This window comes from Canis lupus, chromosome 21, assembly GCF_011100685.1.
Source record: "Canis lupus familiaris isolate Mischka breed German Shepherd chromosome 21, alternate assembly UU_Cfam_GSD_1.0, whole genome shotgun sequence".
Classification (NCBI taxonomy): Eukaryota; Metazoa; Chordata; class Mammalia; order Carnivora; family Canidae; genus Canis; species Canis lupus.
In genome coordinates, this window is record NC_049242.1 from 39,441,918 (window position 1) to 39,464,267 (window position 22,350).

General features: G+C 39.3%; 1 protein-coding gene across 26 annotated transcripts in view; it reads right to left on the reverse strand.

Moving 5' to 3' along the window:
- Positions 1-22,350, reverse strand: part of SOX6 (SRY-box transcription factor 6) — a 588,321-nt gene that overhangs the window by 52,651 nt on the left and 513,320 nt on the right. The gene's annotated exons all lie outside the window — the stretch shown is intronic.

Consider the following 22,350-nt stretch of genomic DNA (forward strand, 5'->3'; position numbering starts at 1 on the left):
ACCAAAATTTAGATCAGTATTTGTGCTGAGGTGAATTTAGAATCATAACTCTACAACTTAATTACCATGTGATCTCTCTGAGCCCGTTTGCTCATTTGTAAAATAAAATAGAAAATGCTCATGCCGCAGGGTTGTGATGATGAAATAAGAGATTATATGTGTGAGTGCTTAGCAAAAATAAAGCAACTCATAAAATATCCACTTATGCGAAAGATATTATTTAGTGTTTGCTAAATGTTTCAAAGCTAAACACTAATGAAGATAGTGTCCTGATCTAAAGGCCAATATCCATTCTCCTGTATCAACAAGGCAACTATATAAACAAAAACTGCTTTCCTTTTTGTCTTGGTTGCTAAGCATCTCAGAACTAAATTTAAATCTCAACTCTAGTAACCATGTAGTACCTGGATCTTATTATTCTGTACTTACAAGCCTTCAGTACTCCCCATCATCTGTATAAGGAAAACCAAACTTCTCTGTATAGCCTGTACAACCTCTTATGATCTGGCTCCTGTTCTTCTCATCAGCTTTATGTCCTATGCATTCAAGTTTAAATTCTCTGTTCCAATAAGATGGAACTTTATTTAGAGTTCCCTGAACAACAGAATTGTGATATTACATGGCCTTGCGTATCTGCATCTGACATGCCCTTTCTTTACTGACGGCATCATACTTAGTCCTTTCTAGGCCTAAGTAAAGTATTTCTCCCAGGCAAACTCCTTTGTTGACTGCCCTCTCCCAGCTCCATGGACAGATTATCACTTCCTCTTCTTGTTCCATCACCACATCATGTTTATAGAAAAGGGTGCTACAAGAATTGGCTTCTATATCTGTTTACACGTCTCCCCAGCTTACTCCTTAGGGTGTGGTGTCTCTCTCTTATTATCTATACTTCACTAGTGCCTCTCATGATGTTGGCACATCCTAGGCACTCTGGTTGCTAAATCCTGATAATCCTGATAAAATTATTTCCGTCTCTTCATTCACTTTAATTTTACTTTTAAATAAACCTAAATTAATTTTCAGGTCTTTTTTGAAAACAGTGAGATATAGAGGATTAAAAACTGGATAAATACAAAGGAAGGTGTGCATGTCAGTTGAACAACAGAGTGATATCCTAATCAGGGTTGGCCTGGTACTGAGATACAGGAAGTCTGGCTGGTTCTTATTATTCAAAAGGGCTCTGTAAGGATCTTTCCTAAAATCTCAACCACCACCACAACCTTCTAATATTCTTCTTATACATTCTTACCTTACATTGCTTAGCAATCCATCATTAGCTGTTCATTCTTTAAATTAGTTACTAATGCCAATATTTTATGAAAGGACAACAGAATAAACTGTTAAACAAAATCATAGTAATTCCAGCTTAATTCCCCTAGAGAAACAAGAACATCTCTAGAGACAATAATCTCAATGAAACCATATGAACAGAGACATAAAACCTTTGGTCAAGGGAGTCCCTTAGGTACCGTAATCTCAAAGAAAATAACTGTTAGGGGCTAAACTGTGTCTTCTTAAAATTCACGTATTGAAACCCTAACCGCTAGCACCTTAGAATGTGACTCTTTGGATATAGAGCCTGTAAGAAGGTGATTAAATTAAAATGACGCCTTTAGGTGGGGCCCCAGTCCAAAGTGACTGATATCCTCAAGGGGAGGAAACATGCAGAGAGAGTGACATTAGAAGTATGTGCTCACAGAAGAAAGACCATGTGAGGACACAGTGAAAACATAGCCATCTGCAAGCCAAGGAGAAAGGCCTCAGGAGAAATCGATCCTGTTGGCACCTTGCTCTTGAACTTCTAGCCTCCAGGATTATGAGAAAACAATTTTTGTTTAAGCCATCCAATTGTGGTACTTTGTTATGGCAACCCTAGGAAACGAGTACAATGCTGCCTCTGCCTTTTCTGCCATAAAAGGCCCTTGTCAATACTGCTCCAAAACCATCAAACAGCAAAGCAGCACATTTTAGATATGAGGTCCTACTTGCCTCAGAAACAATTATCTGGAAGCTTTTGCGATTAGGATCTAGCAGCAGCTGACGACTCTATCTATCTATCTATCTATCTATCTATCTATCTATCTATCTATCATCTATGATTCTTCAAGAAAAGGAAGTTCTCTGTTAAAGGGAAAGAGGACTTGTGATGGTGTGGCCAAAGTCTTCAAGACTCCAAAAGATTCACACTTGAGGCAAGATATAAAGTCAATATTGTTTGACTTAAGCTGTTTAGATCACCTTTCAGCATGCTGAAAAATGCCACTGGCTCAGAAGCTCCTTGGAGGTGGGAATGTATCTGGTCCACCCTCTATCTTCAGCAAGGGCTCTATGCCCTGTAACCACAGAAGGAGCATGCAGCACATGCCTGTTGAAATGAATGAATGTCTGCAGAGCTTCTTGTGGATATTTTATGGAGCTTTCAAAAACATTCTCAAATGATGTATGACAAGTTTCCCTCAGGACTTGAAGAGTACACCAAACTAAGCAAGTTCTCTCCCCACACCCCTGGCAAGGACAGCGCCCTGTCTATCTCCTGTAACGTACACTTAGACTCTTGTCACTGATCATCAAATGATAAATGGTAAAGTAGCGTTAATGCTAAAGATATGAGATCCTTTTAGGCTTGGGAGCCACTGAGTTAAATTAGTTTCATCAGGATTATAGTCCTTACTGAACCCCCTTAACCAAATGCTTTCTGTCTCATTCATATGGTTTTAATATGGTTTTAACCAATTGCAAGGTTATTTATAAGTTTGCAATTCCCAAGTAGAGTTATAAAGTGTTCAGATTTAAGCAAATCCAGTTGTGTGGCAGCCCAACTCTTATATGCGGTTTCCAACTTTGTATTCATTTACAGAGAGGCATGATGCACATTTGTTCCTGAATATTCTCTGATTAACTGTTTGTTTCAGTAACAAGTTCACAAAAAGTTTCATTGTAAAAATATATGAACTATCAAAATTGAACACATGATTTTAAAAACTGGTGAATTTTATCTCCACTTAAACCATCAGCAAGACTTTATTATTCTAACATTTATCATATGAACAAAGAGTGTCACAATAAAATTAATGACCAGCTAAGCAAATGTCTTAGACCAAAAAGCAAAACAAAACAAAACATTAAAAGAAAAACCTTGGGAATTCTTTTTTTTTTTTTTTTTCAAAATCTAGGTACTTGATTTCAGGTACCTATTTAATTTACAATGAATACCTTTTAATATTATTGTGGAAACACAGATGCAGTTTACTTAAGTTAAAGACCCCAAAGCTTTATAAACCAAGAATGAATATTTTCTTCAAAAATACACCTTCTAGGGCAGGCCGGGTGGCTCAGCAGTTTAGTGCCGCCTTCAGCCCAGGGCCTGATCCTGGGGTCCTGGGATGGAGTCCCGTGTCAGGCTCCCTGCATGGAGCCTGCTTCTCCCTCTGCTTCTCCCTCTGCCTGCCTGTGTCTCTGCCTCTCTCTCTGTGTGCCTCTCATGAATGAATAAATAAAATCTTAAAAAAAAAACACACAAAAATATACCTTCTATTTCGATTTTAGCTGGCAAGTTGATAAATCTGAAGATTTTTTTCTCAAAAACATAAATGCGAAAGATGGAAAAAATGTTACCATGTATTTGTTTTAATTTATGAGATATAGAAGTATATCATATCTCCTAAGATATTTTACTATAATGTAAAGAAATATGTGTATTACTAAATAACATGTATCTTAAAAAAGTAAAGTAGGGAGCACGTGAAAGCCTTTGTTGCTAGGAGATGTAAAGACCTCTTTATTCAGAGAGCACGGAGACCAAGGAGGTTAGGATGCTAACCCAAAGTCCAGCAGCCAATCAGTAACAGATCTAGAACACACTTCTTAGCCTTCAGACTCTCAGTTTCCCGCTCCTTCCACTGAACTACTCTGCATCACATGTGCTCTTTACAAACTATGCTAGGCCCTGATTACTTCATCTGTAAAATGAGGGAGCTGAACTAACTTATCTCTATGGTTTCTTTCAGCTCTGAAATCACATGATTCTATGATACCCAACTCTATTCTCCTGAGAGCTACAGTGCAGCATACAGTGGTAACATCACTGTGCAGTGTCATAAAAAAGCATTTGAACAGTTATTCATGTTTTCAGGGAAATCATCCAAAGATAATCCATTTGTCAAACAAGCCTTCCAAGCCATGGTCACACTTGGCCAAAAAGGTTTCACGTGCTACTTCTGAACTTCCATCTCTACTACAGGCAAAAGTAAATAAAAGGGAGGGTACACAAAAGAAAGGGAAAGAAAGGCCAAATCGGAGGCGAGACATCTTAGCCTGGAATTGGCATAAATATGCCTCATCTCCCTATTTTGGCATTCATTATGGTGGCACTAGCACAGAATAAATCCTCTTCTGTCTGAAAACAAAGTAACATAAACGCAAAGGTTATTGCTAAGAAAAGGGCCTCTCTTCAGGAGAGAAACAAAACAAAACTAATTAACTCCTTGATGTCAAGATTTTGTTTATTCTACTATTATCCTCCTTCCAGGAAACAGGACGTACTAAGGTCAAGGGATGTAATGAATGACTTTTCAGATAAATAAAAATAAAAATAACCCAATATTATGTCTGATTATTTGTGGGAGAACTTTTCTTTGAAATTAAGTAAAATTAAAAATCAGAAACTAGTTCTCTCATTTCATGAAAAGCAAAACTCATTTTAAAATCGAAAATTTTTAAATGAGTGTAAAAGAAGTAGAAAATATTTAGGGCCCTATTCAAAATAGTACTGCAACACGGCAACATTACAAAGGACAAAAGATAGTGCCCAACTGTGGTGATATGTGTTAATTGTATGGTTTTCCAAAGATGTGGGAGAACTGATATCAATTACAGTATAATTACCATTACTTCCAACAGAGTTAACATGTAGTTACCACGAAATAACGTACAATTAACTCGTGTCACATTGCACACCAGACTAAATAGGATACAAATTAAAAATTCCCAAATGTAGCCATAATACTCTTCTATCTCTTAAAAAAATAATAAATAAAACAGCAACTTTTCTCTGATCATGTCACAGTGTCTTTCAAGGATTAGTGTATTCATTTATTTATTTATAATTAAATTTTTTGAATTATTTATTTATTTTAAACCAAGGGAAAGGGCTCTTTAAAATTATTTTTTTTAAATTTATTTATTCATGAGAGACACACAGAGAGCGAGGCAGAGACACAGACAGAGGGAGAAGCAGGCTCCATGCAGGGAGCCCGATGCGGGACTTGACCCCGGGTCTCCAGGGTCACACCCTGGGGGCCAAGGGCAGGGGCTCCACCGCTGAGCCACCCAGGTGCCCCAAGGGTTAGTGTATTTAAAAAGAGGGAGAAATTGTGACATAGAAGTAGAAAGAACCATTTTTAGCTATACAATGGGGGGAAAAAAAAAGAAAACCAACCGTGCACGGGGAGGGAGCGGTGTGCATCAACCAAAATTTAAAGGTGAAAAGCTAAAGCTACTGGAAAGAACATGCAGATTTCCCAAATGTGTCTTTCGGTTCCTAAAAACCAGGCAGCTATGTTTTGGAAGCGAGCTCGAGAACGTTCTGGGTCCCTCCTGATACCCCACCGTTCTTCCTTCATTTCTCAGACCCTGGGCAGGAGCCGCTTCGGGGACGGGAGGAGGGGGGCCTGGGCAGGCCCTGCAGCAGTGAATCGGGTCTCAACAGGGGCAGTTTCCGCATTGGGAGGTGAAGGGCAGGAACCGGGGCGCTCCAAGGCAGCACAGGACGCCGCCACCTGCTGCAGCCCAGGGGGCACGTGTGGGGCCGCGGGGGGCCACGTGGGGCCACGCAGGCTGCGCTCCTCCAGGTGTAATTGGAAAGGAACTGGAAATGGCAGCGTGCGGGGCTGTGAGGTTAGAGAGGGCAAAGGGAAGGTAGCCGGATTTCAGATTCAGCTGCAGTGCTATCTGGGCTTCCGATTATTTCCTGCACTTCTGTGTAAGACTTAACGTGGGGACACTGCAAACACCCCAGAGCAGCAGCACGCAAACTGCTTTGCAGAACACTCGCAGGCCCCAACTCTGGCTGCAATCCTGAACCGTATGGTTGAGAGCTGCCCGGGGACGGTTATCTTTTGGCAGGCGTGCGAAAACCACGAAGAGGTTAATGTGTGCTAAGAATAAATTTTGTCAACAGCACGCTATTACTATAGCAGACAATATTTTATTAGGAACTTAGGTTCTGCGCATTTCTAGAGATTCAGTTCATTTCCCGTATCTGGCTTTGTTCGTCTGTCAGTGCTTCCTGGAGATGCAGTGAGGCCAGGCACTTTGGTGAAAGGCCGCACGTCTTGTCTGCAGATTGCATCAGCGTGTGCCGAGCCCCACAAAGCTTTCGGGCCACTTGCGGGCCCTCCGCAGTTGCTATTTTCTCTGGATGTGGAGCTCACCAATAGACGCCTTATTCTTGCCCCCAGGTCCGCTGTTTTACTCTGTTTGATCCACGCCTCTTTTGTTGGACTCCGGGGGAAACCGAACTGGTTAGGGCCAATGACAACAGGACAGTGATGGGCGCACCGTTATGCCACGTTACTTCCCCTTGTTCTGACATCGCTGCTGCATTCCTCTGATTATTGCAGCCTCAAAAAAATGTGCTGATCGCTGTGTGTGTTAGGCGACACTGCCAGCCCCGAGAAGCTAATATCCCAGAGAGAGTACATTATGCGCGTGATGTAAATGAGCTATGTAGTCACCACGTATCAGGCCGTTTGTCACCAGAGAGCCGGCGAACGGGGAGATGGGTGCAAGAGCTTGCTATGCCCTTTCACCGTGTCCACAAACGGCCATACACACACACAAAAATCACCTGCTCCTCACAGCTGACCTTAATTGGCACAAACTTGAAATAGTTTCCATTTAAAATACATTTGGGGTAGTAGAGCTGCTTGGATGTTATTATATTAGGAAAAAGGAAAGGGCTGCTGTCTCCACATTCAGAAATCAGACACTGAAACACATTTAAAATATATTTGGGGTAAGAGCTTTTTATTTGTTGGAGTATTAGGAAAAAGAAAAGGGAGGTGGCTTCAGAAATTAGACGCTCAAATGCTGTGTGCTTTAGGTCACAACAGTGAGGGTAGTAGAGCGACTGCACCAACTTGATTTTTTGAAAACTCAGAAACTGATCTTCAGCTTTTTGTTTCAACAATTTAAACATCAAGATAGTAATAGCATTGGGGCTGAAAATCTGATTTAGATGAGATAGATGAGAACTTGGTCTTATAATTCAAACTTGGGAATTAAATTGGAAGATTATTTTAAAACCAGAAATCTGACTTCCCAGTCTAAAAGCAAAGGCTTCGATGTAATCAAACCACCTTTTCTACAGAAAGAGGGAATGTGCTTAGACCACAGCTAGAAATTCCTAAATGAAATAAAAGCAACGCCTCCCAGGGCTGCCTCCCTGGACCATCAATAAGCAAGCGCATGCTTGTTCTGAAAGCCGGGTGGTGGCTATCCTTGTCCTTCTCCCTTGTCCGCCTGAACCAGGGCACAACTGGAAAATCAACCAGAGCAGAACACAGGGCAGAGAGATTGCCCACTCACTCCCCAGGATTGCCTACTGTTAACTATGATGGACTTGCACAGCCTCAAAGAAAACTACAGTTGTTCACGGAACAAATAACATCCCACACGAACATTACATCTAGCAGAGTCTTTAAACCTCTGCAGAATTTCTAATTTTGAATTTTCAGACCAATTAATGCCTTCAGAAAAGAAGATCATGACAATTATAAAAAAAAGTTTTAAGATTACAGCTCTTACTTAACTTTATGCATTTGACACAAAGGAGCACAGCCTTAAAAAAAAAAAAGACTAGATCTTCTTTCACTGATTCAGTAAAACTCATATTCAATTTTTATATGATTAAAATTTTAATTTCCCATAGCTGAAGTGACCAAAAGAGCAGCAAAATGAAAACTGCTGATCTGGCTGGCGGGCCTTCTGACCTGCGTCAAGACTAGCATATTAAAAATCTATAATTTATAGAAGGCTTCAAGTTGTGGATTGTGTTCCATCTTTGGTAACATGTTAGGAGGGGCTGGATTAGACTGCTCAGACCAAATAAACAAACAGGCCTCAACATAATCTATTTAGGAACCTAGCTTGATTTGAAATATTAGTTTCCTCTTGAAGACTCGCTACTATATTTACAGTGCTCAATCTTTGTACTTCAAGTTGCTTTAAGACTCAGTGTCCATTGTTCTAAACAGTCACATACTTCTCCTTCTGGATAAACTGATGTGACTGCAAACTTTATTCTTTAATATAGTTTCTACTTGAAGATAGATCAATATTAAATATTCCCTCAAACATTATCTATAGATGTTTGTCTCATTACATCTTTTTTTTTTTTAGAGAGAGAGAGATGGAGACAGAGAACAAGAAGGGGGAGAGGAAGAGTGAAAAAAATCTTAAGCAGGCTCCACACCCAGCATGGAACCCGACTCGTGGCTCCATCTTACGACCCTGAGATCATGATCTGAGCTAAAATCAGGAGTTGGACGCTTAACTGACTGAACTACCCAGGTGCCCCTCATTACATTACTTTTTAAAATCATATGTTCACAGCGATGATTCTGGAAAAACAGTTTGTATAAAACCAGGTGAAATTCATTAACTCTCACAGAGTTGTGATCTCATCGTATTATACTGATCAGTAAATCCATCTGCATAGCTAATTCTTAGTCCTCAGGTAATTCTTTGAGAAAAAAAAAATGCTTCCTTTAAACTCCAGAGATCTTTGGTACAACGAACCTGATTTACTTCAGATAGATTTCATTTCCTTTCTACATCTTTTCCTTCCAATTACTACCCACAAAGATGATAAACAAAAAATTATTTCATTTATGGCAAAAAAAAAAAGTGATGACATGCTACTTATTTATGCTATCAGCCAAAGGCAGCTTTGAGTCCACCTCATTCCAATAAACCAGGAGGAAGGAGGCATAAAACTTCCCTTCTAAGCTGAAATCACTGAGTCAGTTACCTTGCTCCCCTCATACCATGGCACATACTCAGCTTCGGTGACCACCAGCATCTTATAAATTGTTAAGTCCTTTTATACACTTATGACATCTGTAAGGAGTGGTCATCCTAATTTTATAGAATATACTGAGGCTCAGTAAGATTCGAGACTTCCCCAGGACCACCCAGATGATAGTCAGCAGTCAGGGGTAGGCCTAGAAGACAGGTCTTCAGACCTAACCCAAGCTGCATTCCTTCTACTCTTTTGCACAGCTTAACTTAAGAGATTTGACTTGGTTTTAGGTCCAGGTCTTGAGATAGGGAGATCAGGATTTGGGCTGGTTCCAAAGCCTTGTAAGTCCATATTTATTTTATAAATTTAACTTTCACAAGGTATCCAGGTCTAAGACCTTACTGTATTGCCATTTAAGTAAATAAAATCAGCATGAGATTCTGAATTGATTTGTGCTGGTTGTCTCTGCCTTCCTAAGCTATGCTACCTTCTTCACACAGGGTTAATTCTGATGCAAAATTTTAGAGACCCTACCCTTGGAGATGTGCACTCAGGAGCCCCTGTTACACAGGAGTAGGCTAGGTGGATGCAGCCATTACAGGACACTCTGGAGCCCTGCAGGAGAAGTAGGCAGACAGCAGCTACCCCTTGTAACACGAAGAGCTTGGAGAAAAATCTTTACCAGTGGTCAGAGACTGCACCCTAACTGCAGCAAGATGCAAGGCTGCAGTGAGAGTGGGAGACAGATCAGCGCAAGAGGGAGGGAGGGAGGGAAGGAAAGAGGATGAAGGATGGGAAAGGGAAGGGGGAGTGGAGAGAGATGGCAAGTCAGGGAAAGAAGGAGGGTCAGACGGAGGAAGGAGGGGAGAGAAATAACTCCCGTACATGTAAGGAGGCAGAGACAGAGAACATCAGGCTGCGAACCTGATCAACAACCTCCAGAACAGAAGACAAAGTGGCAGGGAGGCAGAGTAACTTGGGACGGCTAGAAGGGCTTCAAAATTCTTCTAAGATCTAGTAAGAAGCGACCGTCCCATGATGTGAGCTTCCTCTGTCTGAGGAAGGCCAGACACACACAAAAGCGGAGACAGACCCATATGAAAATAAATTTTTATCTCCATAAGAATAACCACTTCTTCCAAAGCCTGGTCCCAGCCACAAGCAAGCAATCGATGAACAGTAACTGAGCATTTCGGGCCACATGTTAGTGGGAGATCGAGACTTGGGCTCTTCTTTCAAGCTAAGCAGAGTAACTTACCAGCATGGTGCAGTGGGAAATATAGGATTTACCCATGGAGGAGCTGACATGGGAACCGAGGGCTACCTCCATGATTCTCGTGGTTGGTCCTTTTTTTAAAATCTTTAACGGTGGATTAACAGGAAATAATAATCTCTATTGCATAATAAGATTTTAATGAAAATCAAATGAGATTTGTTATATAAAAGCATCATCCTAAATGCCTATGATACTTATGCTACTTACTTCGTATTTTAATTTGGATTTACAATCTTCTACTACCCTCATGTTTCTCCTACTGAGAAGACAGTCACTTATCAGTGATTGTCTTTTTTTTTTTTTTTTTAATTTTATTTATTTGTTTGAGAGAGGGAGAGAACCAGGGAGAGAGAGCACAGGAGCAGGGTGGAGGGGCAGAGTGAGAAGCAGACTCCCTGCTGAGCAAGGAGGGACTCGATCCTAGGACCCCGGAATCATGACCTGAACCAAAGGCAGACATTTAACAGACTGAGCCAGCCAGGCACCCCTTATCAGTTGCTTCTACAGTTTCAGTATAACAAACAGGTTGACTTTCTACAAGACTATTTGTAAGGAGAAACACACTCAATTTACCTCGGCTACCACTACCGTCATTGTTACTCATTCTCTTATCTCTGTCTGTCTCTCACACACACACTTATACACATAAACTCTTGCTTCCATCATCTGAACCGTGCCCCTCTCTGACCCAGAGCCTGCTTCTCTCCTGAATAAACTGTCCCGTAGACCCCAGCCCCACCAGGCTCATGCTTAGATCCTACCTGCTTGTTCTTCTCCCCATACTCACCCTGCCTGTCTTTCTTTGAGGCATTTCAAGTATTTCTCACTCCATAGAAACTCTCTTTCTACCTCATTGATAGGAAGAGTATCCTTTGATCTTTGTGAGCTTAATTAACCTTGCAGCTCCTTTCATTCATTTGGCACTTGGACCCCATGATGTCAGGTTCCCTTTTAGGTATCTATCCTATCTCCCAGATCATTATATATTTTCCCTTAGGGAGAAAAAGGACTAGTCAATTTTATCTGAGTCCCAAGCACCACAAGCCCCATACATCATATATAAGATGGTGTGTGTGTCCTGCTTAGCATCTTGTTATGTCATATGGTTGCAAACAACAGTAGGAGCCAGAAGAAAATTTGTTTGCAACTACCTTACCTCACATACATTATCTTATTTAAGTTTTTCCACAATCTTATATGGTATATTCACCATTTTCACCTCCCAAGTGAGTAAACAAAGGCCCAGAAAAGTAACAGGATCAGATGACCCAGCTAGCAATATATACGGTGTTAAAACGAAAAGATCACTGATTATTAGTCTGTGAAGCTGAGTTCTGGGTCTAGATATGACTGATTTCAAAGGGTCTTGTTCCTTCTTCTTACCAAAGTTCTACCTAGACCCAGGAAAATTATTTTACAACAATCAAGAAAGATTAAACTTGCACTAACCTCCCTTTATAGGAGTGCTATTAAATTAGAAAACTCATCTTCTTAAAAGGATAAAAGGTCTTGATAAGCTGATATGATTTTTAATATGAGTTCACTAAAATGTTTTATAGGAGTATAGGAGTACCTGCGTGGCAGTTAAGTGTCTGCCTTCAGCTCAGGTCCTGATCCCTGGATCCTGGAATCTAGCCCTGTTGCAGATTTCCCTTCTCAGCAGGGAGTCTGCTTTTCCCTTTCCCTCTGCCCCCCCCCCCCCCACTTGTGGTCTCTTGCTTGTGCTCTGTCTCTTAAATAAATAAATAAAATCTTAAAAAAAAACCAAACAAACCCACCTTGATGCTTGCCTTGTTGTCCCCATTTTACAGATGGGAAAATTGAGATTAATTTTAATATTGATATTTTAATATCAACATAGGTAAAAGGACTCTAAATTTATGGTTTTTCTTTTCTTTTCCAAAATTTATGCTGGTCCTAAATATGAGAAGGAAACAATTTTAGAGTGATCTTGTTGAAAACTACAGGGGATACTTGCAGCCTACAAGGTATGGGGAACTAACACTGCAGGGCCATGCATTTCACAACACACCATTTGTGTTATTTCAGAACTAATGCTATTGACATCATTTATAAAAAGATATAAAGAGCAAATCAGGGTTGCACCAAAAATAAAAGCAAGCATTTCAATCCATAGTGGGAAGACAGCACTTTGGGAAATTCTAATCTTAGTTGCAAATGTCAAAGATTGCAAATTGGATCTTAGCTAAAAGTGAACTTCTGTCAATGTGCTTCCAATGGCACATTTTTGACAACCAGATTTAAGACAATGCTGAGAGAGAAACAGTGATGGAAAGAATACATAAAGCACATCCATGTGCAGAGTTTTCATATCTATGCTCAGTACTCAGCCTTATGCCTCCAAGCTGAAAGTAAAAATAATCAAGTATATCAATACCTAACTCCATACAGAGAAGAGAGTGGAACACATACGCAGAGACTTACACAGAGAGACACACAGTCATAGAGACACATACACATTTAGGTCAACAGACTGACAGACTAACACTCAGATTCAGAGAAGGATGCAGACATTGCTCCGCCAACATACTTACAGACACATAAACCCAGCCTGACAGACACAGATTCAGACAGACACACAGATACAAAAAGATACTGACAAATACACGGGCACATCACAGATGCACACTGCCAGACATACAGCAGGCATTGACTGCCACGGATGTAGACACACACATACACATGCATGTACACAGGTCGTGGGCACACCCACATACGTCACACTCAGAGACAGACAGTTATGCACAGGAAGCAGAGAATCCCACAGACAGATGGACAGACAGACAAACACACAAATTTATACCCACAATGAGAAAGGTACACATAAGCACTCACGGAGATGCACAACATGTAGCACATACACAAACCACACACTCAGACACACACATTCACGTAGAGCCACAGCTAATGTGGGCCTGGTAGCTGGTGTTCAGGACCCATCGGAGTGTGCATGCAGAGGCTGAACTGGGGAGGAAGGTGAAGTCCATCTGCTATTGGGGAAAGAATGTGAGATTTGAAAACAGAACTCTGAAGAACCTCAACTCTGACACTGCCTGTGTGAATGTAAGCAAATGATTTAAGCTCTCTGAACCTCATCTTTATTGGTCAAAGAGGAATGATAAAAATTAAAACTCTAAAAAAAAATTAAAACTCTAAAATGGGTTGGAGTTAAATATAAAAATGTGAAAGATATTTTTCAAACGATGGAAAACACTGGAATTTTTGTGATGGTTATTATTATTATTATTATTATTATTATTATTATTCCATGTTCCTAAAACTGCAGCCAGCAAGTAAAGCTCTCGGGAAACAATAGAGTGAAAGTATGATATTTGAGGAGCATTTTATCTCAAAGGCAGGGAAGCCACACAAATCCTAGAGGTTGGATTAGAGAAAATGAGGTCACCTTATGATTCTGGAGGAATGGAAATTGATAATGGGATTTTTGTAGGATCCCTAGAAGTTCAAGAACAGAGTAGACATTAATCCCCATTCTCAGGGCAGAGGTCCCTAAGGAAAATCTTCAGGAAGTACTGGAGCCAGCATCTGTGAAATGGGACACCAAAGCCTGCGGAAAGTTCACATAGCCATTAAGCAGAGCACCTTCCTCCTAGCTCCGGGAAATGCAGATGGATCCAGTTTCTCAACGGATGCAGATAGTAAAATAATACAGCATGTTTTCAAGTGCTAGCTTATGTTTCTCTGAGAAGCCTAAAATTTAGAATCTACTAGACAGGTTCTTTGTTAGATTTAGGAAGCAGTTTGTATTGTCTCAAGGAGCTTTGTGAGAACTTAGGGAAATAGTTTATAATATGTTCAGCTTTGCTAAGGTTGTGTTTTAAACCAAATCCAACCTTAAACGCTCAAGTTTTACTAGGTTTTTAAAAAGATGATTTGTCATTTAGGTGGTCCAATTCTTACCTTTAAAAACTCTGCAATCAAATGATTTCAAACCTAATTCTTTTGTTTCAGTTGAGAATCATAACTATATATATTTGTCTTTAATGTGCACTTTAAAAAATAACTGAAATATTCCTGACCACATGTGTTTTGAATTTTCTGCAACTCAGGTATTTTAAATTGTTTAGTAGATTGAGTCGATTCTAAAGGCCATCTAGGTGGAACTGATCTAAATTAGAGGTTGAGAATTCTTAAGAACTACTTTATGGATTTCCTTATGTGATGTGATACAGTATTAAGTCACTTGACACCACATTTGTAACATCCTTTCTCTGCATATTGGTTGTCTTTCCACTGGAAAAGTTCTACTTCCATGACACCAGGACAGGCTCTAAAGAATCTAAGGAGATTCAAATAAATTTCAAATGGAGTTCCTCCAAAAAAGAGAGGGGAATGGTTTGTTGTTGTTTTTAAAGTATGGTGGTCCTAGGCACTTGGCTTATACTTTCTTGATTAATTCCCCAGTAACCAATAGAACTAATTATTATTAATCACAGATGAGGACACTGAGGCTCAGAGAGGTCATAGAACTAGTGAGTGATAGAACCAGTATCTGAAGTCCAAGTCAGTGTGAGTCAAAAACATAAGCTTTTTTCACTTTTCCACATTTCTTTAAAGGTCCCTCCAATCCCCTTCTTTAAATTGCCATGATATACCTCTTAAAATGTAGTTCAGATAAAATATGCCCCATCTATGAGCACCTCTGATGGCTCACAATTATCTATAAAGATAAACGTCAACCTGGCAATGATCTGTTCTAGCCTGAATTTCTACCAGTTATATGGCAGGCACTGGACAAAATATGCTACATGGATTATTTTATTCAATCTCCACAACAACCTATTGTGTTTAGAAACTATGCACGTTGGGACACCTGGGTGGCTCAGTAGTTGAGCACCTCCCTTCAGCCCAGGGCGTGATCCTGGAGTCCTGGGATCAAGTCCCACATTGGGCTCCCCACAGGGAGCCTGCTTCTCCCTCTGCCTGTGTGTCTCTGCCTCTCTCTGTGTCTCTCATGAATAAATAAATAAAATCTTAAAAAAAGAAAACTCTGCACTTTCCCATTTCTCAGATGGAGAAACTTTGGCAGTCTAACTTCAAATCTTTTGCTCTTATCCACAACCTATTCAATGGACGGTGGAGCTAGGAAGGAAGGGAGGAATGGAGAGGAGATAGAAGAGAGAAAAAAAGTAGGGAGAGAAGGAGGAGAGAGGATGGAGACCATGAACGAGGGAGGAAGGGAGGTAACATTTATTAAACACCTAATACATACATGTAAGAGATTTACTAGGAGGTTAAATATTGCATCATTTAATTATCAAATTCTGACATTTTTATAGATAAGGAAACTAGGGCTCTGAGATATTCACTAAATAAAGGTAAAGCCAGGATTGAGGGCCCCACACACGTCCAATATTGTGCTTTGTAGATAGTGAGTACTTAATTAAGATGGAATGGAATTGAAAAATAGTGTGTTCATGGGATGAAGAATCCAATGTCAGTCATAAGACCCAAACTAAGACAAAGAAAGCTAGGTAAAAATGGATGGATCTAAAAAATAAATGACAAGGTCTGTTAAGAAACAGCCTGCAAAATTACTATAGTTCTAAAATTGAACATCTTAGGAACATTCCTGAGAAGCTTTTATGCAGACTCATAGAAGAAAACCCACGTTTCTCCTGAGAAAGTATTTTATTTATATAGTAGAAAAGTTTACAGAGTAGAAATGTATTTATATAACACACCTCCTTTTTGCCTTGTTACCAGGAAGCTCACGGTCAAGTCTGTGGCCCATTTCTAGCAATTACATACATATGTATTAGAAGAATTTTTGTGCACTATCTCCTCTCTAGTTTTTATCTTGTGTTATTGTATGTATCACTGCAAACCACTCCAAATTATTTTTGCATTAAGGTAAAATATAAATATAAGTTATAAATTTTATTGACTTTTTTTGCCCCTTATTTCAAACAGAATCAAACCAATAATCATTTCTAAATGTTCACAATGTTTGATCAGTAAAGGCTATTCTTAAAGTTAGGGTGAATGCAATTAAAGCACATATTATATGTGCATGTATTCCATGATCTGGAACAGCATGTATTTGAAGTATCCCCCCTGGCAATCTCAAAAACCCTTTCTGAGGGTTCACTAGACCAAAACTATTTTCATAATAATACTAAGACATTATTTGCCTATTCTCTAATGAGTGTACAATGGAATTTCCCAGAAGCTACATGGCATTGTGATACAACAACACATTGAATGCAGAAGCAGAAAGGAGAGTCCAGCTGTCTTCCACTAAGCTAGACATTAAAGAGATTTGCAAAAACATAACACAAAGCTGTCCTTCTTACTATTTCATTATTATTTTTTTTAAAGATTTTATTTATTTATTCATGAAGGACACAGAGGAGAGAGAGGCAGAGACACAGGCAGAGTGAGAAGCAGGTTCCATGCAGAGAGCCTGATGTGGGACTCGATCCTGGGACTCCAGGATCATGCCCCTGGGCCGAAGGCAGGCGCTAAACCACTGAGCCACCCAGGGATTCCCTTACTATTTCATTATTTTGAAAAATACACTTAATGCTCGAAAGTGTTATACTAATATCCAATGGGTTTGTTGTTGTTATTTTTAAATAAATCTATTGTCTAATTTTCAGTTTTAATACCTCATATGATAACTATGTCCCACATAAATAAAAAGTCTTTGGGATCTTTAATAACTTTCAAGAGTGTAAAGGGCCCTTGAGACCAAAACAGGTTGAAAATAGCTGATCTGGAAGGACTAAGTTTAGCTCTAGAAGAGATTCGATGGAGACCATCGAGTTAAAAAGTACCTGCCATTGTGGTAGGTTAGGTCTATAAAATCCTCATTGCTAGTAAATTTGCTCCATACATGCCCAACCAACAACTCTTTATGTGAAGTTATTAACTGGGTTGTATCAAATTTTAACCCTTTCACTGGGAGATCCATTAACTGAACATGGGCTTTTGACTTAAAACACTTGTTGTAAACAAAAGCTTACAGTCTTTTATTTGCTTCCTTCCCCCACCACTATCCCTAGGAAGTATCTTAAGCCTTATAAATCTTGTAAGAAAAAAATTCTCACCGTTTTTTCCACTTAACGTGCAGAAAAGTAAGGAGCCAAACAAGTTTGTTGTTGTTTTTTATGAATTAGGTCTTAAACTAGTAGCTAGGCAACCAATCAAGTAGCCCTGACAACAGAAATAAAAGGAGCTTAATGATTACATTCAGCCAGGAGCCTATCTATATACAGCACTGCATAGTTGCCCAATGTTATTGGTTCAAATGTAAAATCTAACATGAATAAAACTTAAAATTTTTTCTAATGTTTAAAGATTTTTGATCTGTATATGCTGTTTTAGAGAAACAGCACAAGGAGAAATAGAGAAACACTATCACAAGGATAAACAAATATTTTTTTCAAGGAAATATGCATTGAGTAGTATATATATGTGTGTGTGTTTGTGTGTGTATATATATATATATATATGCAGAGCTATCTCATGATTTTAGCCTTCGCTTCATTAAAATTGATGTTTGAAACTCAGATGCATGTCTTGCTTTAGATTTTAGTTAAAATTGCCTTGTCAATCTCACAAAGATGTAGGGAACAAATGAGACACTGGACAGAGAGAGTGCTGGAGCAAAGCGATCTAGAGCTGGTCTTAGTTTCTTGATCTGCAAAACAGGGCTAGTAATATCTACATCCCTGAATGTGGAAAGGTTTAAGAGACTCATGTAACACCATTTTTGAAGCCCAGAAGCACTATAAAAACATGTTGTCATGATGTGAAAAGTACCACATAAATGGTACTTAAAAAAAAAAAAAACTGCTCTACTTTGCAAATAAGGATGTTACAATTAGAATTTGTCCCCTTACTGCAAAATCTCTAATGTCCAAACCCCTCAAGGTACAAGTTGTTATCTTGGGAATAGGCTGACACAGAAAAAGGCACGTACTTGAATATACTAGTCAACTGCTCACAAAAACAACCACCCTGCTTAACCAGTCCTATGTACACCTTTGGAAACAACAAAACCTCACTAGTCTGTGTGCTGTATAAGAAGCTCATTCATCCCAAACATACTTTGCTAAATAATTTGCTCGCAATCCCCTTTCACTTATTGTTGTATGGCTGTATTGATATTCTGTCTGAACCTACAGTGTCATGCAACAATGAATATCTGAATCAATTGTATAAATAACAAAGAGCTGTGGCAATTGACAATGTGAAGCAGAAGACATCCAGTATGTTTTTCATTTCCAATAAAAGGGGGCAGTATTACATCAGTGTAATACTGATGTACTGTTTTGATATTTTTGCAAAGTATGGTTGAGGAGCAAGAACGTACACTTGCAAAAATTGAACAATTGCCTTTTTGAACAAATAGGAACAAGTTTACAAGGCACCTCAGTGATTGAATGATTTTGCTGAAAAATATATCATGGGTTGAAAAAATATCATTTGGGCATGAGAAATGCATATAGTTATCAAGAATCAGGTTAAATATTTTCAAATATCATAGATTGAAATTTGGTTTTGGGAAATATATGAAAACATATATTAAATTAATAAGGACAAAAGCTCTCTAGGAATCTAATACAATGTAATACCTAATATAATCATATGTGAACATCATCATGTTGGTTGTGGCCAGATTCTAGGCAGGTAGCTGCTAGTGTATACAGGTTACCCTAAGAATGAAAAAGAAAAAGGCATATCTTAACTTTGTGAGAAGGTGCCCTTAGCTTCTCCATAACCTTCCACTCTGTCTAAAACATTTTGTGGCCGCAGGGGGCAGTAGGTTAACCCATTCACCGCTGGAGAGTATCAAAGAGTGAAAATTTAACAAAATGAACAACGATTTGACAACCTATATGAGGTCTTAAAGTAAGTTAGGATGTAATACTAACCGAGACTCCTGTATCAGGTGTATGCTCTACATATGTTTTCCCTCAAAGCGATCCTTCAAGGAAAGGGTAAGTACCTCCATTTTCCAAGTATGCTTATTGAGACTCACAGAGGTTAAGTAACTTAATTAAGTAACACGGTAGGAGAATGGGATAGGATGCTACTAGGATTAATCCTAGAAACTTGAGTCCCAGGATTAATCAACTCCAATATCCGTGCTCCTCCAATTTACCACGTGGCCCCCAATTCTTTTGCTGTTCCACTTCTGTCACTTGGTCTATATCAGCAGCTTTCAACCTTCACTTTCCTGACTGATAACTTTCCAGGGGCAGAACGGATGGACATGATGGTATGCAAGAATGACTTACCCAGACAGGGGGTGACAAGTATTCAGGAAGCAGGGCACTCAGTGCTTTTCTGCTTCACAGTTCATATTTATTTTTACTATTTTATTCCATCAAAGGTCTGAGATTGGCCATGTAAGAAATACTTTCATGTGAAATAGCCTTAAAGATCTCATAGGAAATTAATAAATGAGTCCAGCACAGTTCTATAAATAAGAACATCATTTGTCTAAGAATCAGGGCGACTGTAATTTCATTCCTTCTCTGCCATGAACCCATCATGGTTCCCACTAGGAACCCACTGAACCCACCGGGTCTCAGTTTTCCCATCAGTGACTTGAAAGGATTGGGCCAAATGTAGTGTCCCCTCCAATTCTTTCACCCTATACTTTTAATCCCATCAATGTACTTCAGAGACCGTGTGATAGGAGTGTCCTTGCTTTGATACCTGATAAGATCGAGCATTTTTCTTAAAAGATTCTCAGAAGATGAGGGGAAGAGCAATTCAGACCACGTGCATATAAGATGTGTAATCTGCCTATTTATGAGCAACTCTGATCAGTAGGGAATCAATCTACTGGCTCATCAAGATTATTAAGATGAGCAAAATAACCAGATTCCCAAGTTACATAACAGCTATGCAGGAAAGCTCTAGCCAATTACCGATTCAGTACTCAAACATCAGGAAGGTCAGAGAAGTTACAGATCGCACTTTAACACTGAAACAGCCCACTCTGCCTCACTTCTCTTCTGGCCAGATGCCCTAAGCTGAGCTCTAAGGACATTTAGAAGCAGCCTATTTAAAATTCTGCTGTGTATTGTCATGACTAAAATACTTTCTATCTCAGAGATGTCAAAACAACAAAATTTGGTAAGCAATTAGTCTATAATATGATCTAATTGCACTGGTACTTAGGGATAAAGATGGATGGTGTTCTTGGTGTGGAAAGCTAAAGCTGAGGGCAGTAACTTAGACTTCTGCTGGCAGGACACTCACAATCCACGCACAGAGGCTGTGTTGAAATGATGGAGCATAACAGCTCCTAAGGCGCCGTTACAGTCTATTGTCCCTACAATCTATATATTTAACAGACCCTAAATATCCTGTGACACAGCCAACCAGAACAACTCCATTGGTGCCGTTCTGGCCAATCAAGCCAAAAATGTTTCATTTTAAAGTGCTAAAATCAGGATTTACCCAAAAAAGTGAAATATGCCATGGGTAAACTTATATTCAGATGGACATATATATGAGTCTATATGTTACAAAGACACAAACAAGAGCCCCTATGCCTGTGTAGTAAATGTTTGTCCACACTTAATCATACATGTGAAGCATGTTTTATGCATACCTAATGTTACTAAATGTCACAAAACACTCTACAGGGGACATAGTGATACTTTGCTCAGATCCCTCCTCAGGACTGAAAGATTTATACCCTCAGCTGGAGGGAATGTTGAAGGTAGCTAGCCTTCAGCTGCTGGCCCTCTTCATCATTGCCTCAGCTAAAGAGAGTCACCTCAGCCAAGGTCATGTCCCCTGCCCAGGGTAGCCCTCTTCCGATGACTGGTTGACACAAGTGTCTCCCTCTCCACCCAGTTTGGGACAATTCTGAATGGCCATGGCACCCCTGAAGCTCCCCATATAGTTGGCTGAGGCTTCACTGAAACTGCATCGTAGACCAATTCTGCTTTTGTCCTTTTCCTTTCATGGATGGCAAATAGAGCACACCCCCATAAACATGCTCACTAATTTCTATCTCACATTTTGCTTCTCAAGGAACCCAAATCTGTGACACACTCCTTTGTAAAGACTGTCCAAATAAGAGAGAGACACAGTAGGCTTAATAAATTATAGGGTTTTATGACAACAACACTGTGAAAAATTCTCTAAAACTGTACTATGGGTTATAAAGAACAAATTCATGTATCTAATTTACAGATCTTTATATTGAAGAAAACAGAAAATTCTGAAGTGAACAATTTTGAAGACACGTAAATTGAATTTGTCACAATCCATTTCACCTATCTTATTGCACATTACATATTTACCTTCTTTGACTTCAGAAGAAAATCTGATCCTTATAAGAAAAAGCAGTATCCTATGGAACCTCATAAAATTAAGATGGATATTTTGATTATAAGAGAGCCAAAGCTACCATAATACTGTTCTTAATTTACTCTTCTGGCTTCATCTAACCTAACAAGCAAGGACAGATATCAGCTCTTGAAACTCAACAAAGCCTATAAACCCACAAAATACATGTTCAAAACAGTGAAATTACTGGGAGGGAGATCATGTTAGGAAGAGTTTGTGAACTCTCCTTATACATAATGGATTATAATGGATTTTTCCATTTGTTTGGCTTTTCCAGTGCCCAAAACACAACCCCAGTAAAGTCATCTACAGACACTTCATCTATAGACTCTTCAACCAGGAAATCAGAGTTCTCTGGTTCTGCAGAAACTACTTTGTCACTTACCCTCAGGGGTTCCATTATATTCAGTATGACACATTTTAGACTTTGGATTTATTAGTATTTTTTTCAGTCATAAATCTAATCTTGTCTCTCTCCCATGTCTTCCAAAGCAAAATAAGATTATTTCAGTACTCAGACTTCTCCCTCCCAAGTGAATTAAGAAAAGTCAATGAATGACACTTAAAATTAACCAGTAGTATTTGAAGTTAGTAGTGTCTTAAGTTTGAACTCCAGTTCCAGCTGATACAAATTCAACAATACAGGGTCACAGTGTCAGACAGAGATTTATTGCTGGAAGAAGGT